Here is a 19,039-nt window from a genome sequence, read left to right as displayed (position 1 = left end):
CGCCTGCCAAGGACACAGAGCATCTGGCTTTCTTCAGCAAATAAACTGTTTGCCATGTGTCTGCTGTCCAAAAAGACATGCTGCCCCCAAGTTACAATCCTGAAAAGGATTCTGTCAACATGTTTTATCAACTAATAATAATAATAAAAAAACCTCCTGTGTTTTTCTTGCAGCTATTTATAAAATGTCTCCAGAAGCCAGACAGTGAATCAGCCTCCTTATCCAACTTTTGTTTCTACCAATGCAAATACTCTCGGGTTTGTTATTGGAGGGTTGTTCAAAAACAGCTGGGCTGCTGGCATTCAAGCTATTCCTTTATTTAAGGGGTTTTGTTCTGAGTACAAAGACGCAGATTCAGAGATCATTCATGGACTTAAAGTCAAGCATATACTTAATTACTTCGTTGCACCAAGGCCTAAAGCATTTGTATTGAAGTGAAATTACACACAAACAGCCTTTCCACACAAGCACCCATGACAGGATGAACGCTGGCAGAGATGGTGCTGTGGTAGCTGAAGAGGGGTTGTAAATTCCCTTCACCCTGGCAAGCTGGAGTGAGTCAAAGCAGTTAAATAAGTTGGGGCAAAGGCTGTGTATTCACAGCTTTCACTTGGAAGGTGGCTGTGGCAGAATGCGGAGGGAATCACATCCTCAGAATTTCCACACAGGCAGTGGTTGCACAGCTCATGCTCAGGCAGTGGGCACGGGTAAGGAATTTTAGCCCCATGTATTTCTCAGGCAATAGTGCTGCTCCTGGTGCAAAGAAGCAGTAGCAAACCAGCACAGTTACCTCCATCCTTCCATTCTCTCTCCTCTCTCCCATCAGGGCTCCATTTGCCCAGGTTAGGAAGTGCTTACTCACTCACAGAGTGAAGGTCCCCATTGCATTTAACGGGACCATTGCAAAGAACTGCTCAGCCATGAATTTGCTGTGAGCTGACTAAAGTGTAAGAAAAACTGTTGCTAAGTCTCTTTAAATGCCCTAGGAGGATCTGATCCAACCCACACTGAAATCAAGGCAAAGACTCCCACAGATTTAAGTAGGTATTAGATCAAAGTCTCAGACTGTAAAATCTTCAGGGCAGGGACCATGGCTTTGTTACAGTGCACAGTGTGCACTTAATGTGCTCTCTAAGTAATAATAAATAAGAATTTGGAGGTAATTTGATGGTGGGATGGGAAGAAGTTTCCAAAGCTTTCCAAAGAGCCTTGTTATCCCAGCATACTAATGTATTCTACCAAAGCTATGTTAATATTTTTAAATATCTTTACACAAAGATTGTAAAATCCTAGTTGGTTACGTGGGTTTCAATCATTCTGCAGCAGCTATTCATTTCATATTAACAGTTCAACTTGCCAAAAAAATACAATAAAAAGCCTATCTATCTGTTATTATTCTTTTGCACCTAATTGATGGCTTGCTGCTAACCTCAGCTGCACAAAATCATTGAAATCTTTTCTGCTCCCCTTCAACTTCTTTCCCTCCAACATGAGATGCAACTCAAAAAGTTATCTTCAAGTTCAGAAGTCAACAAGCTATCCGTCACTTTCAGAGCTCTGCAGAGGAAGACAGATAAACATGGGAATGAAGGGACAATGGAATCTCTAAAATACACGCTGCTTCCTTTGACTAACCAACTGATAGACAAGAACTAGCTCTTGTGGTTCACACTCAAGGATGATTGTAAAAACTTTTGACAGCTAAATGAGATGGGGCGTTTTTTTATATAAAGATACTCAATTTAGGACTGTTTCTTCACTGTATGTTAGCTCTGCCAGCTTTGAATGAGGCATAGACTGGCCCCTTCAGTCTTACCTGGGAAATGCACAGGGCCACTGTCTGTCTGACTGCTTTGTGTTAGGGGCAGACTTTTCCCTTCCATCTCTGCAAGACCCTCAAACTGCAATTTACTGGCTGAATCACCACAAGAACAAAACCTAGAATTTAACCTGAAATCTTGCATGGCACCTAATGAAAGTAATGGGCAAAGCCCAGGCCTGCCAAATATCCATTACTTGATGTCAAGGAGGGGAATATATTTGTTTTACTGGAACTGTAATCCCAGGATCTCTACTGGGATACCAACATTTTGCAAATGCTTCCTCTGAGATACACTATCAGTTTGCAAAACAGGCTCTTTGTGCGCTCTCATCAGTTGTGGGGACAGATAACAGAAAATGACAAGTAAGGCAAAGCACAACAGATTATCAGTTAAGTGGGAGATGCTGATCTTGTTGACAGTCACAAGAAGTCTGCAGTAACTCAGCTGATCTCTGTCAAATTGCCCTCCACAAATGTCACTGAGTTCAGGACCGTCCCAAGAAGAGGGTTGTTTTTGCAGCTTTGTAACTCTAGCTGTGCACTTGAAGGTGTGAGCAAAAGTAGTCACAAGTCCTCTTCTCTCTTAGCAGGCTTCTGAGAACCTTGCAGGATTAGAGGACAGGCTGCTGTGTGTAAGCTGGTCTGCTGGAGAAGGTATACAGCCATGCTCAGATGGATAAGAGCACTGCAAATCTGACTAAAATGCCAAAAATTGGGAAGACAGAATAATCTTTACTGAGGTTTCATATATAATTCAATGGAAATTTTGCTCTACTGCCCAACTGTTTTTCACCTGAGCAACTGCAGACATAGCCTCATCTGAAGCTGAAACAAGGGGGTGCATGCTCCTCCAAAAACCCTCATTGATGTTTTGCACATAACACTTCACCAGAGGCAACTCAAAATTATAGTTTTCACTCCCTATTTCTCCATTTAGCTATTCTGAAAACAAAGACCTTTCAGTCATATGGAGGGTTTGGACAATGTACTGAAAACCTGTCATATGACCTCCACCGTAAATTGTAAGAAACTCCCCAGGTCACTTCTCCAGCTATCCCACCTATAGCGCAATTCCCCAGCCAGTAGAGCTGCAGCAGCTGGGGATGAAGCCCTGTCTGGGAGGGTGTTAGAAATGTTCCACACACTAATTGAAAGGCTCACTTCCATTGCCATGAATTCCATAAATTCAGAGTTTACAGATGTCTTAAGAAACACCAGACAGTGGAACAAAATTGGACCCTTCAGTCATGAAAGATCCACCTGAATCTCCCTTAAGGATGAAGCATACAGTTAACCTCTAGGCTCATACGAGACATTTTGCTGGAATTCCTTTTAAATACATCCTGCCCTCAATCTTCTTTGGGATGCTATTCTTGATGCACTCTAATTCTCGTTGATCCATTACTGTTTTCCAACCTTTTCATCAGGTTTTCACTAGTAAGCCAATGACTTTGACCAGCAAAGTCTCTCAGACTCAGAAGGGACTTCCTGGATGAGAAGAGATATCTTCACACAGATGATTTCTTCTATCTCCATTTTTTCTCAAGACACTACATAACTTCCTCACTCTTACAGCAGAGTTCCTTACCCTGAGCCATGACAGATTTACAGATAGAGCCATCCTGATCACCACACCAGACTTAGTTTCAGCTGCCAGGTGCCTCACTACAATATTCCTCGCTTTAAATTGTAATGTCCTCCTAACCCTAATAAGAATTCTCCTAAACCTCTGCTCCATTGACTAACCCTCTGTCTCTCTGTCACCCCTTCAAATGTGTTGTCTGCTTCTATTAGTGTCTCAATTATAGCTATCCTTTCATGTTTTAATCCCTGCAACATCCCTATTTAGGTCACCCCTGAGTAGCAGATTGTAGCAAGGATAGCAGAGCTTTCCACCCACCTCTCCAAGCGGCTTCACTGGCTGCGTGATTGTCCTCAGTGCAACAGGATACTGCCCTCTGTGCAACAGGATACTGCAAGAGATTAGAGGTTAGTTTGAAGGAGGCCTATATGAAGTTAGCTGCAAATATCCCCCTCGTGATACCTTCAGGTAGGGTAGGAATCATAATTTCATCTTCATAAAATTAAGGACATACAAAAGAGAATAGAATGTATGCCTTCTTCTGTCACACTGAGACCATGTGTGGTTGAGTCACTGTCCCCTGGAAGTATTTAAAAGATATGTAGATGCGGTGCTTAGAGACATGGTTTAGTCATGGACTGTCATCTTAAGTTTAGGATTGGATTCAGTGATCTTAAAGGTCTTTTCCAACCTCAGTGATTCTATGACTCTATGAATGACTGTAGTAGTCAAATAAGGAAGTAGGAGGTTCAGCATTACCACCTCCCTCTGCCTCCAGCCACATCCTCCTCTTTATCTACAAACTCAGCATCTGTTACCAGAAGGAGGAGAGGCAGCAGCTTTATTCCCTCAAGTGGTACAAAGGCCATTTGTGTTAGGTAGGAGACAGAGCTCAGAAAAGCTCAAGCAAGAGGGAGGTGGATTGAGAAGGGTTGTTCTGAGGTGAAGGGACTTGTAATTGCCCCATAAGAAGTTTGTTCCAGGATGCAGAACAGGGTCTCCTCACTGGAACCCCAACACTCACCTTTAACATATACAGATCTTTTTATTTTCCATCTATTGTTACTAATTCTGATGTCTGGGCTATTTTAACAATATGTATAGTTAGACTGAACTGTCCATCCAGAGAAAAAAGCTGCACTAGCAGATCTGAGCTTGTCTTTTATGCACATGTAGGGAAGGTCCTTTGCTGTTCATACATCATTTAGATGATTGTGAGCATGTTTCCTTAAAGAAAATAAATACAAATATTAGCTGTCAGACAGGAAAAGATTTGCCCAGTTTGGAGAGCTATAAATAACCCTTCCCAAAATGTAAAAGCACCATGAGGCTGAAGTGTTTGGAAATGCTAAACAAAAGTTTAAGTACATGACTTTGGAAGGAAGAACCTGTCTTTTTGAAAGCATAATGATGGGCTGGGGGGGAAATGATAAAAGTTGAATCAGAGCAAGTACAGTACAACACTAACGGATTTATGAGCTTCCAAAAGATTTCGAATATCCAGCACTTTTCGTGAAGCCCAGTGAGACAGAGAAATCACTTAATGGACTATAATGAACATGCATTCAGCAAAGATATTGTAGTTACCATCTGTATTTCTTACTGACACGTTAGTGAGTGGGATGTTTCCTGGTCACTAGAGTTTGTTTTCATCTCTCTATGTTTGCTCCATATAATATCTGTGTTTAACATGATGAACTAAAAAGAAATTTGCAACCAGTCTTCCAGAAGCAAGGAGACAGACAGTTATTCCATCTTAAAACACACTGCAGTTTCAATCACAGAATCATGGTTTGTGTTGAAAGTCACCTCCGAGATAATCTAGTTACACCCCCACTGCCATGGGCAGGGACACCTTTCACTGGACCAAGTTGCTCAAAACACTGTCCATCATGGCCTTCGATGAAAGTTGCGGTGTGGGTTTCATCACCTACCTATCTTAGCAGCAGGCATATCTTATTAAACACTCCTGGCTTGGTTGGGTTTTTTAAGGCCTGACATTTCACGTCCCAGATATTTGACACTTAGTGACAGATTTGCTTATAAGTCAGCCTTCACTTCTGAGTGGGTTGTCACTGGCACCTCTCCTGAGATGATGTACCCTAAAATTGTGCTTTAGCCCATGGCAAACCATTTCAAGATCTCAGAAGGATGACAGCGCTTCCCCTCTGCTTTCTCCACAGTTTGGCAATCCAGAGTTAACCTTTCAGAGAAGCAGGAAAAAGGGGATACTGCAAAGCTTTATTGTGGGTTTCCAAGAGGCTCAGTCTTGCTGCTGCAATAATTACCCAGCAAGCTTGGAAGGCATAGGGTGTTATTACATCTGACAGAGGCACCATTTTTTATTGGGACCAGGCACACAGAAGAGATCAAGCTGGGACATAGTGCAGGAATATAGCCTGGTTCTTAGTCCACTGCTGTGGTGCATAGTGCGTGCACAAGTTTGACAGATAATTGCGACTTTTTTCCCTCTTCATTGCTGTAACATTTTTCTTTTTAAGGGGAGCAACATAAGTATCTGCTCTTAACAAAGCTATCCAAGCTTGCTAGCAACTGTTGTTGCCAGTCCTTGTTCAGAAAGAGCGTTACAAGGACACACATTCTTGCAGAGCTCTGGTGGGAAATCCCCTATTGAAAAAGGAGCCCATGTTTCCATGCAGGACTGTTTATTTACTGATCTGAGAGACATGATACACATGATCAGCCTGGCAGAGGGAAGTGCATTTATTTATTCTGTTTATTAATATTTTTTGTGTACCTTTTCATACCATGTAAACGGAACTAGCTTTAAAGTATTTGTGTTTTGGGAAATGGCTGGACTTTCTGGCTATAGCCTTGCATTTGCAAACAAGAATTGTTTAACAACACAAAAAAAACCCAAAACACCCCCGCATCCCTATGATCTTTTAGGTGCAGACCGGCATCAGAATGCCTCCCCAAGATCTGCACTCAGGCTGCAGATTGGTAATAACTGGCTAATTTGCAAGAGCAGGGCTTGGCAAACACGGCATTCCTCTAATGGATTTTTGGTGTGCATTTAACTGAGCTTTTAAACCACTATCTGAAAAAACAGGCATACCAATGAATTCCAGCCAGAGCACAAGAGGGATGGTACAGATAACCTCTCAGGCCTATTACATTTTGAGGTGGAATCACTGTGACCTTTAAGTGAGTCATCAACAGGAGAGCAGTCAGATTCATTATGCTGCCCTTTGCCATGAAGCAGCAGGGAGCTGCAGAGAGCTACAGAGGCTCTTTTCCTTTGGTGGATAAGCTGCAAGAGAGAACAAGGCCCACAGATGCTGACTTTTCTGCTTCTGGTCCACCTAAGCCTGATTTCTTCTTTACTCTGCTCCTTCTCCATCTCACCTCCTGTCCCCATCTTACCTCCACCTTCCTCCTTGCCGTGTCCTGGCCCCCAACACCAGCCACACCCTCCTCCTCTCCCCTCACCTGTATGACAGCTGGTTTGCCTTTCCCTTCTCTTCCTGCTCCACAGTTGAATCTTTTACCATTTCTGTAATTGTGTGATTTGCTTTCCTTTTTGATTTAGATGCCATGAGGCTAAATCAAAGAGGGGTGATATATTTTTATTGTATCACACCTGTGTAGCCAGCAGCAGCTGAGAAGGAGGGCCACTGACCCCAAACTGTGCACTTCTCACCAGCTCCTGAAACAACTGGATAGATCTTTGCATATTCATCCCTGTCCCATGCCTCTCACCTTCCTGCTTCTAGCATAAAAGTCAAACTGTATACAACTGACAGTAGTGACTGCAGGAGAAGGATGACTTGGCCTCTTCTATCAGAAGATTAATCTAAGTATGATACTATCAAGCTTTTAGTGTCTTTCACACAGGCACAACAGCATAAGCTTAGCTACTGGCATTATTAAGCACTCTCCTTTCTCTGACCCAGGGAACAGAGGCTACAGACTGGGTCAAATACTGCTGTAGATGCAAAGACAGGGACCTGCAAGTTCTCTCCTTCATTTTTTAAGTCTAATGTAAACAGTCCATGGCACCTGGAGGCTGGTGGGATGACCCAGGAGTCAAGAGGAGGAATTTAGGTCAGTTTACAGCTCTTATTTTCTATTTGTTTTCAAGCCACTGCTTTCAACTTAACTGATTGCTGTTTTGGGTCAAACAATAACATGTAAAAGATACAGCAAACCCAACATTTGATTATGCCTGGAGAGCTGAATGTAAGTAAGTTGTTAAGCTTCTCCCCTCTGAGTATCACTTCTGTCAGACCGAAGGATCCCAAACTTGACAATTCAGATAATTAGAAGTGGTGAGGGAAGAGGAGAAAGAGAAAACACCAGTCATTGCAATCCCCCAACTGTCAATCCTCCTTCAACTTCACGAACAGACAGCACAAGGGTGCAAATCCAACTTTAAAAAAATCCTCTGCAGATGCTGATACATGTGTGCAGGCTAAAGAAAATTGTGAAGGAGATGGCAAAGGAAACTCTACAAGTCAGAGGAAATGACAGCATGCCTTTTGTAGATAGCACTCTTGCCTCCATATCATCATTAATTTAACATCCTGCTGGAAGCTGCCTGTACTGTGTGTTAATGAGGTCTGTCCCTGTCAGATGACATGGAAAAATGACTATGGTGTGACCCCTGGGGGTCACCAATAATCCCCCAGCGCTTCTCAAAACAATATGATGTTAAGCCCTGTGTCATGGTCAAATTGGCTTTATCTACCCAAAATTTAAAATATCAAAGAGCAGCCGTCATTTTAACAAGTTTACCCCTCCCAGACCTTGATGGTCAGGGCCACTGTTAACAAGTGATCAATTAGCCTGCTTAAAAGCACTGATAACAACATTTTTGTGTCAGGGTGAGGGGAGGGCTGACTGCCAGTACCTAATCTCCCCCTTCCTCACGCAATAATTTCTGAAAAGTAAACAGCTGGAAGGCTGGATGACAACAGCACTAAACCTTTTGATGGGTTTCTTTTCAAGATGCAGTCTGAGAAATTAAGTGGAATTTTAAAACAGGTAAGACTGAGGAGTGGGGTCAGACCCCCTTGGTGCTGCTGGCCTTGTGTGGGAACCAAGCCCTTCTGATGCCCCTGCCTGTGACACACATGCCCCCTCAGGACTCTGCTGATGACCAGCCTTGGTGGGATTTGGGTTCAGAAAACACAGATGGAAATTACCCTTTTACACAAAAGATTGAATGAATGGCTAATACCACTTTGGCAGCTGGGTGTGGATTGCAGATCCCAGCCTTGGTGTGATTAGATTATTTATTCTTCCCATTGCTCATCTTCCCACTCCCATCAGACACTTCCTTTGCTCTTAATCCCAGGGCCTTAATCAACATAGCTTGTGGCTTCACCTTGCTTTACATTAGCTTCAACCTGGCTTTCCTTCTAGTCTTCTTAAGTCAGAGAAATTAAGCCAAATTTTGCCCTGGTACAAGAAATGCAGCTGCTGTGCCTACAGTTTGGCTGCAGCTGGATGAGTAGGATCTAAACTCGGATTTGTAGGCTCAGGGCCGATCACAAGCTTTGTGGCAGCACTGGGAAATTGCATCTGTCATGGGAACAATGTGTATTGCCCCTTTTTACCTTAAATTCTTCCTCATCACCAGAGCAGCAGGCTGCAGGAAGCTGCCTGCCCTGTCAACCTGTTTTCTTTGAATATTTACCCCCATCTGTGCTGGCATGGATGGCCAGGCAGCCAGGCAGAGGCCATGCCTAGGGCTGGGTGTACTTGGGCCCCAGCTACGGAGTGCCCAAGGGACAGATATCCATCACTCGCCCAGAGTCTGGTCTGGAGCCAGTCAGCCTCTTTGTGAGCCCACAGGGCCACAGGAGTGTTGTAACCCCAGCTACAAGGCTGGGACCTTGGTTTTGCTTTGTACTGTAAAATGCTTCACACTATTCCTGTCCTTACAATACAGCAGAAACTTTCTTAATCATTCAGAAATATGAGGGACTTTTATTTGAGGTTTTATAAAAGAAAACTACCCATTTTCTTTAAGACTTCTTGTTCAAACGTGCAGGTTACCATGCAAAAAGACAAAGCAGCAGCAGATCTGCAGAGAACATCATCTGATGTGATTCTTGTGAAGATCTCATGAAACTAAAGAGCAAACAAGCTGGCACAGCTTTGCCTGAAGCCCTCAGCATTGCAGTGTTCAAGGAGACACCGAGGAGCAAGCAGTGGCTTGGAGCCACAGCACCCTGCTACCTGCTTTTTCTCTTCACTTGGAGAGAAAGAATCACAGTATCAAACCTATGCCTGACAGTTCAAATGCCACCTCTCACGGTGTGCTCTGACTCTCTTACAGCAGTTTGTGCAACACAGAGACAGAAAACAGTTACTTCTCTTCTCTACATCCCTCTTCTGTCTCCAGATATAGGAAACCCGGCCAGCCTGTGGATGCTGCTTCATCCCCTTTTTGTGCATCCCTGTACCAGGAGAAGCTGATGCAGGCAGCGATGGTACTTCATGTGTATGGTCCACACCTGCTGGCTTGTGTACCCCATCATCTGTCCCTGAACTACCATTATACCTACAAACAAACAAGGCCTTAGAAGTTTCTCACAAACCCCATTTTTAAGACAAATTCTTCACCGAAATCAACAAAACAGAAATGCCAAGTCTCAATTTTACATTTTAAGCCTCCTTTATGCCCCTGGAGAAGGGCTGTATGAAGCCCAATATATAAAGCCTCACCCTCAGGATGTCAGCCTCAGAAACATAGTATTTTCTAATAAAATGCAGCTAACCAGGCCAGTTCAGGCTGAGACCTACCTGGGGGAGAGGCTTGAATCCATGATGTCATTGCCAGCTAGAGTACTGAATGGTGCCTTAATGCACCAAGAAGTCATTTTTATGAGCGTTTCTTTGCAGTATAGCTGCATCTGGTCTCCACATTTCCACTAATTCCTGCCATTTCTAAGTAATTTAAAATAACTCCTGTTACCTCACTTTCTCCCCTCCTACTCATTACATTTTTTTTAATCATTGATGTCACCTCAACTCTTTTCTTCAATCACAGCAAAACCAGTTTCTCATTCTACTTTGGCTTCTCAGTTTCCAGTCTTGTCACCTCATTCTTTCTCTGTTTCTGAAAACTTACACTAGTTTGGGCTAAGCAAAATTTCTTTTGCTGCCACTTCCTACCACCCCAGTTTTAAAAAACAGACTCTACCCTGTCCACCTCTCCTTGTACTTCCTTGTGTGCCTCTGAGGAGGTGCTCTTTTCTTTCTCACGGCATATTAATTTATTCTTTGATTTTTATTTTTATGTTTCATTCTCAAAAACTACCTATTTTAGACTTCAAGAACGCTATTGGATGCAGAATCAGCTCTTGAAGTATTGGTAAGATTAATTAGGTAAGATTCAGAAAGAGATCTAATAGCCACTCCCCACTCCATGCAAAGGCTGCTATTGCTCATACCTTGAAAAAAAATAGGTGCAAAGTTACAGATGTGTTAGAGATGTGCCCACTCAGGCCTGGTTTGTCATACAGTTCCAACTCCTGCCCTTTGTCAAATAAAGCTATTCAGCGTGTGCTCATGGTCCCACTGTATGTGAGAGCACTGTCTGGCCACCAGACATAGAGCTGGTGCTGAAGGCCACTTTCTTTCCAGCCAGCTATGACCTGGGATTGGGATTCACATCAGCCAACTTCTCACCTGCCTATGTCCAGCAAGAAGAAGTCAGAGACTCTTCCTCCGTATGAAGGGTCTCAATCCAGCTCCAGATTGGAGGCCATAGATTGCCACAGAGTTAATAATAAGAGCTTTACTTCTCTGAGGCCTCAGGAAGACAGTTTGAAAGTGGACATAAGAGCCATCAGGTTGGAATTAGGTCACTGTGCGAGCAGGACTTTCCCATGGATAGCACATATAATTGCCAAACACAACATGAGTTCTGCCTTGATGATCTCATTGCTGAATAATTCAGTGATTCAGTTAACATCAAAAGGGATGAGCAGTCTTCAAGGAGGGCACTGCCTCACCACAACCTTATAATAGAGTTATCACAGGTGTGAGGGCTAGGGGAGCATGGGGAAGACTAAACTGACAATATGCTTTTATGTGGAAACATTAGAAATTAATCTGCATGTCCAAGGTCACACAGCCAGCTCTTTGAAGACCTTCCTGAGAACTGCTCTCCACACTACATCGGAAAGTGCTCCAGATAGTTAACCTGGCATGTGGAGAAACACTGATAAATTACACAAGAAGTTAGAAAACAAATTTTGGCTTCTCTTTTCTAAATTATTTTACTCCATTTTGTTTAAATCTTAGAAGTTATTTGATTGTTTCTTTTAGTTTCTTTTTTGGCAGCCGTTGACAGTCAGAAAAACAGCTGCACAGAAATTGCAAAATAAACCCTCCCCCTTCTCTTTTATTTTCTGGTAAGTTATGTTGGGAAAATAAATATGAATGGCACAGATGTTCCATTTTTCTCTCTTCATAAAGCAGTTTATGACATCTTGCAAATGCCGGAAAAATATATTTTTAAGAAAGATTTCTCTTTCTCAAGTATGCTGTGTTTCAGAGAAGTTTTAAGGACAGTTGTAGAGCAAAGCCTATTTTTTGAATGCCTGTTTCTTGTTTACTAATAACATCAGAGAAACAAACGGAATGCTTTCAGATTAATTTTACTGATAATTATTTGGATTAGAAGAGCTATTAAAGTTTTCAGCGTCATTGATCAGCTGCAACAAATTTGTATATCTTTACAGGCCCCAACTAACAGACACAAGGAACAGAGTTTCGAAACAAATGGTACATCAGCTGCAGTGGAAGATGTCAAGCATAGGAAGTAAAACATTGCCAAAAAAATTACAGAAAAAATAAAGAAGGTAACTTTTTCTCTTTAATTATGTAAAACGAAGAAAACTAGAGTGGCTGAATAAAGTGCTACAATCAAATGTATCATCACACTGTACCAAAATGCCTGCAAGCAGAGAGAACAGTAAGGTACCATTCATCATGCATTTCCTCCACTGTCAACTCACTGTCGCTCCCATCATAAGTAATTGGACCTTTCTCTCAGTCACAACCACGTGGGCTCAAAGGGACCTTGGAAGGTCAGCTAGCCCATCCCTGTGCCCCAGGGCAGAATCAGCTACGCTTACTGTCACTCCTGACAGAGGCTTGTCTAACAGCTCAAAAATCCTCCAGACAGGATTCCACAACAGCCCTGGGCAACCTATTCCCCTGTCATGGTCTCCTGGCCTTTGGGGGGAGTTTTGTCTGGTGTCTAATCTGAGTCATGCCTGTTGCAACTAAAATTCTTGGCTGCAAGGGCATGGAGGAGAGATGATTCCTGCACTCTTTCCATTGCCCAGCAAAACGTGCTCACCCACAAAATGTGCCCCCAGCCCACAGGTCTCCTTGCAAAAATCTCTTTCCCCAGAGTATTCCCCATCTTCTGCATTCAGAAACAGTTTTGGCACAGTAAGGATGAATGTCCCAAAGTCCCCTGTTCTCTTCATAAGGTTATAAATTCAACAAAGAAAATGTGAAGGTAAATGGACGGTCACTTTGTCTCAGGGCATTGCCTAATTAACAGTAATTTCAGAGTGGCCTTCTCATTTTTCACCTTCCTTTACCCCACAGCTCTGGTTCAGCCAATCTACTAATTTTGCTTTTCAGACACCTAGCAAACAAGAACTTATCCTCAAGTCTCAGAAAGTTCTGTAAGGAGAAAATAACACCTTGTTGGAATGGTGCTGATAATTAGCATTCCCATAGACTCCTCCGAGTTGTGGTTATGTTGAAATCAGGCTTACAGATTTCCATGGAAAAACATTTCTTGGAACAATAACTGTCTTCAGCTAAGCTGTTGATAAATGTTCTACGCTGTCCATTTGTTTTCTCTTCGCAATAAGTTAATAGGTTTTATAAAGCAAATAGACAGTCCCTTTTTTTGTCAAAGAAAACCACAGGATTTTGATAGTGAGAACATGAAGTAGCCTGCACTGTTCACAGTACAAAGAAAGCATCCACAGTGTGAGTTCATGCCCATGCACTTCCAACTTGGTAATGAGCATTGCGTTGTAGATTAGATCCAATATGAATCAACTCCGACACCATCCCGGTACTCAGAGGTTGTAAAAAACATATTAAGGAAATTTTTTTCTCTCCGAGTAATTATAAATCAGAGTAATTGTCATCAGTACAGTAGTGCTGAATCCACAAGACTGGAAGTTAAAATAGAGTTCAGAGTTATAGCTGAGAAGAAAAGACAAATCCTTAAAAGTGATTATTAACCAAATGATAACAATTTTAAGATGAGTTCGGAAATTCAGTGTTCAAACATTACATGGACACAGCACAAGATAACCATAATCCCCGTTTCCATATGAAAAATGGAGAAAGAAAACAAAGGCAGGAAGAACAATCACAGAAGAAAACAAACAAACAAACAAACAAAACTTAACAAAAAAAAACAGGCACAACTTCTAAAACCAGCTCTTTCTTTTAGCCAGACTCAGACTGTAAAACTAGTAGATCCTGATACTCTATGCAGGGGTTCCTTTTTTTCAGTTAAAACTCTGTAAAAAGATATTATGAGGTTGAAAAGAAAGGTTCACCAGATCAAGACTTTTCTGAGATTTAAATGTTACCATCTGCAATATAAATTGGGGTCACCCACTGTCATGATTCACTAGCAAACAAGGAAAGAAGAAAAGGAAAATGTAATCAAGCAACCGTAGCACAGACCATGAATCAGGTCTCATTATTTGGCTCTGCCAATGGTTTCCTGTGGAAGCATTTCACTTCCCTACCCCCAGCTTCTTCCATCTGCAAAACAGGAGCAATACCCCATGCTGTGAGACTTGCTTCAGACACTTGTGAGACAGTAAGGCTCCCTAGTGCAGGAGTGTAAATGACCATTTACTAATTATCAGTCCTATTATAAAATAGAAATTATTTAACTTTTGCTAGTATTTGTTCTACCTCCAAAGAGATCTTGCTCAATCATGAGCTATATGTCCAGAATAATTCTTGCCTTTTGAAAAATAAGCTCCTTTTTGACCCTGGGTACGTTGTACTGCAATTTGTAAGGAACCAAAGGCCTTTGATGGAGCCTCATAAACGAACACAACAGGAGCAACTCATTGATTTGCACCCGACTTCTGAGTCATCCACAAGATGTTTCTGTTTCTAAGCCTGATGGTACTACAACTTACAAACTCACAACTTTTGCAGAACCACTGCTGCTCAAAATATTTGCATCAGAAGACAAGACCAAATCAAATTAAACAAGTGAGTTGTTTTGTTCAAGTCCAGTGCTCAAATTAAAACCCTGATCAAAACAGATTAAAACAAAAGATAAGGTTTTCATCAACCCTGAGAAAAGAAACCACCAAAGCCATAAGAGCATGAAATAATTACAAACCCATGTGGAAAAAAAAAACAAACCAACAACTTTTAGATACACTAAGGACAATTTTTAATCCACTTATTTCCTTTGGCATCAAAATTCTTTTACAATTCAGTTGGGATTTAGATATACTAACAAAGGGGGACTTAGGCATGCAAAATGCATCCCTAAAACCATGCATCAGTTACTGTCTACCAGGAAGGTGCCTAAGCTTCAACAGCCACCACACAGTTTCTGATCTAAACTTTCCCAAGTCCATACTTGCATGTGGGTATCACAATCTTAACAAGACTGAGTTTCACTCCCTCTACTGCACACCTAAAAATCCTGCTAAGTTCTTCTGTTTATTGAAGGGATAAGGTTGAGCAGTTTTGGAACTCATAACATAAGCAAGAGGTCTGAACTCCTCACAAAATGCAATAAAAAATTCTTTTTTTTTAACAACCAGTGAAGTTTTCCATTCCATCTTACACGTAAAGTTCAGTAAAAGCTGCAGTGTTCCTGTATAGAGGGTTACTTCATCAACATGTCCTGTGAACATTATGATGATGTATGTTCCTGCCATCCTTCTTTCCCAAATTACCTACACTATTCACCATCTGTGGAAATGTGGGCATCCAATTAAGGAACAGGAGAGAAGGAGAAAAATAAGAAAAGAGGAAGCTGTGAATCACACATTTCCATGAACAAAAGAAAGAAAAAGCATATTCCATAAATTCTAACTCCTAATACAAATTTTTGGCAGGGCAATGGTTCTGCTCTTGAGGCTGAAAACATGGTCTATGTGGAAATAACTCAGCTTCATATCAAACAACATTTTTATTGAAAATTCCACTTATGTTTTCACTTTCCTAAGTGATATTACACAGGAAATGCCGGTAGCTGCATGGATCTTTGAAAGAGAGTGTAGATGAAATAGGTGAGAGTATACATTTCAACAGACAAAACTTAAAATAACATGTATTATGACTTTTATGAAAAGCGTGATACCAAGTTATTTTGCAATTATTTATTTTTTTTTTCATTCTGAGGGCATGCAGCTTTGTCCTATTCTTTCTTTTTCCCCATCCCTTACTTGAGGTCACCAGGCTGGGTCACACACTGCCCATTACAAGGAGTGAGCAGAACCTCCTCTACCTTTAGGATGAATTGAACATTGTTTACTAAATTATTTCTAGTTTGTGTGAGGTTTAGTTTAAAATTCATTGGCTCCCATATCCCTGAAATCCTTGAGTAATTTGAAATTAAAAATTTGCACTTCTTTTTCATGAGTTAGAACAATAGTTTTTATATCTGTTGGCACATATAACTGACAGGGTACTGGCAACAGGCAATTTGCAGCATGAGTTGCCAATGCCTGTATGCATATTTCTAAGAATAACTCAGTGTCCAAGAATTTGGCCTGTTATATCAGAAGCCAGGACTAGCTGACAGATGTTTTAAATTACAGTGGACTGAATGATATTAGCTTTATTGTAGTTGGACTGATGCTTTGCTTTCTCTTAATCGTCCTAATGTTCTGATTTGTCCTTTAGCCAGCAGTTGCACAGCATTTATTTATAACACTCAAGGTTTAAGTCACAAATGACAGATTGGTTGGATTGTCTTGTACACATGGAACATGATCAAAGTAAAGGACTACACAGTCAGGGAAATTTAAGCTGCTTTGCAAGGGACAGCCTATAGATCCAAAGCTAGGATTTTCCTTGCATAGCAGAAAAGACTGGCTCTCAAACAGACCTATTCTAATTTTCCTAGAAGGAAGGCATTTCTTCCAAGGCTTGCACGCTATTATGAGCTACATAATCACATCCCACTTCAATTTCTTCTTGGGGAACAAGACAAAAGGTTAGACATGAACCTGCAAACTGCTGTGTACCTCAATTAATTACAGACTTTGGAACTCATTTATTTTATCAAGCACTGATGTCTACTCAGGGCCAAATCTTGATCGCATTATAGACAATAGTTAATTTTCCAAAGACTTTTCTGGGACCAGAGTATGACTGTTAAATTTACTTGCACGTTAACTTTTAACAGTTCATTAGAAGTTTACCGTTCCTTCAGGAGAAAACAAATGGACACAGAATTTATTTTTTTCAGTTGTCAAAATAACGAAAGAAATAATTTATAAGGAACAACAACAAAAAAAAAACTCGACCTCAGGATTCTGATTCAAGGTGCAGGATGGAATTCTGCCACTCTGCTTGGCATTGGGAAGCCCCAGGTGGGTTTCTGTGTCCAACTATATGCACTCACTACACTTAAAAGAAAATGCAGATAAATTTTAGAGGCAACAGGAAAGCAAAAAAAGTAATCAGTCTAAATATAAGTCATATAAAGCAATGAGAACTGTGGGGAGGCAATGGCAGAATAGAATACTACATGTTAACAGTCTTCAACCATGTGAAAGGCTATGGCAAGACAGGAAGGATAAGCCCATTCTACATTTTCAAGAATACTAAACCAAGACGCAGCAGGCTTAAACTGCAGCAACAAAATCAGATTAGACCCTTGGGACAGGTTCTCTCATGGAAAGGTAGCAAAGCAATGGACTTTCTTCACAGAAAAACTATTTGCCTGCACGGGTTTTTGAGAAGAGCTTGATCATGTCACAGGTGGAGACATGAGGAAGGTGACCTCTGAAGGGCACTCCCAACTCTATCTTCTAAGATTCTGTGATATGTAGGGTTTTTTATTACTCTTCGAGTTTATTTGAACTTAACACCCTGGATAAAACTTTTACTATTTGTCATTACTATTACTACTTGAATATACTTGGAGTCATTAAACAGAGTAATATTGTATGCTATTAAAAGTATGCTGCCGAAATGCTTTCTTGGTTCTGCTGAAGCAATGCCATAGCACTGGTAGGACTCCACTGACACGCAGAAAAAAATTTATGAGAAGTAAAACAAACAAAAAATTTATAAACTGATCTCAAAGAACTCCATTCATGGGAAGATGTACCAGACCCTTGTTATGTCAATGGTTTGAAGGCTAAGTCCTTTATTGTGTTTTACTCTATGTTCAGTCTAAAAAAGAAAAATTATAGGAAGCACAAGACAGAAGCCAACATATGAAAATGACAGGACCTTTCTCCTTATTTTGAGGATATTGCATTGGTTGAGCACTGGTGCAGCCAAGGTAGACTTGAGTCTTGCATTTAGCATTGTGGTCTACCTGTCTTGTTATATATATAGAGAAGCCCATATGACATTTTGTCCTATGAAGATTCTCCTTAATTATATCTTCTCAACTGTAATTTAGTGAACTCAACTCTCAGCTGGTTGTGGAACTACTGATATTTACTCCTAATAAGAACAATTGTGAGAGAAAAAGAGAACCACTGTTTTTAAAGGAAGTTCAGCTATCTGTTACAGACTCTCTGGATCCTTCATGGTCTCCCTGATAAATGTACACAAGAGAAAGAAAATTTCCATGTTCATATGATAAAGTTTCCTGAATACTGGTGGCTCTTCGGTCTCTTGTGTTACAAACCTAAGGCTGTAGAAAATGAGCCAAGAAATAGTCAGTAGAGCCTGCTAATTTTGAAAAAAACATCACAAAAGAATGAAAGTAAGCAAAACAATGCTACAGCAGTAAATGGCAGTGCTAGCATCAGGGTTGCAGTTGTGTCCTCCTCCAACAGCTCTCCCTCCACAGGTAAACCAGAGCAGATGCTCTTTCCACCAGTATTCCTTCTTTCACACACACACATATACACACACATACACGCACGCATACTTTTTTTTTTTTTAATTTACTTTTTAAAAAAAACCCCCACTCATTATCCACTTTATTCTTTTGGCTGAATTCCCATGTCCACACACTTAAGTAATTAATGTATTTATTCCTTTGTTCCATTGTCTCGTGGGGATTCCCTCTAATTCAGTGTGTAGGGATTGCAAGGGATTAATAGTACAGAGAGTAAAACATCCAGATCTCTCATGATTCCAGAAGTGGATCATTTCTCTTCATCTTTCCAGCTATTCCTCACTGACATGTCCATTAAAATAACCACACTAAAACATTCTTCCTTCTAAAGGTGGTACACTTTTGGAAAGTGATTTATTTTTAATCAGTGCTAACAATCTATTATGGTCTACAGAGCATGCTCAGTATGAAAGGGATAAATCTTCAAAGGGAAGTATAAAAATCTGCTAACCATTATATGGATTTTGCGGGTGTACCTCCAGCTTGCCACTTTGAACACTTGCCCCTTTGCCTGTCTTGAACTGACTGAGGAATTTCCAGACCTGTT

This window comes from Pseudopipra pipra, chromosome 5 (genome assembly GCF_036250125.1).
Source record: "Pseudopipra pipra isolate bDixPip1 chromosome 5, bDixPip1.hap1, whole genome shotgun sequence".
In the NCBI taxonomy this organism is placed as follows: Eukaryota; Metazoa; Chordata; class Aves; order Passeriformes; family Pipridae; genus Pseudopipra; species Pseudopipra pipra.
The sequence above is the reverse complement of the archived record's forward strand: the minus strand, read 5'-3'. Positions refer to the sequence as shown.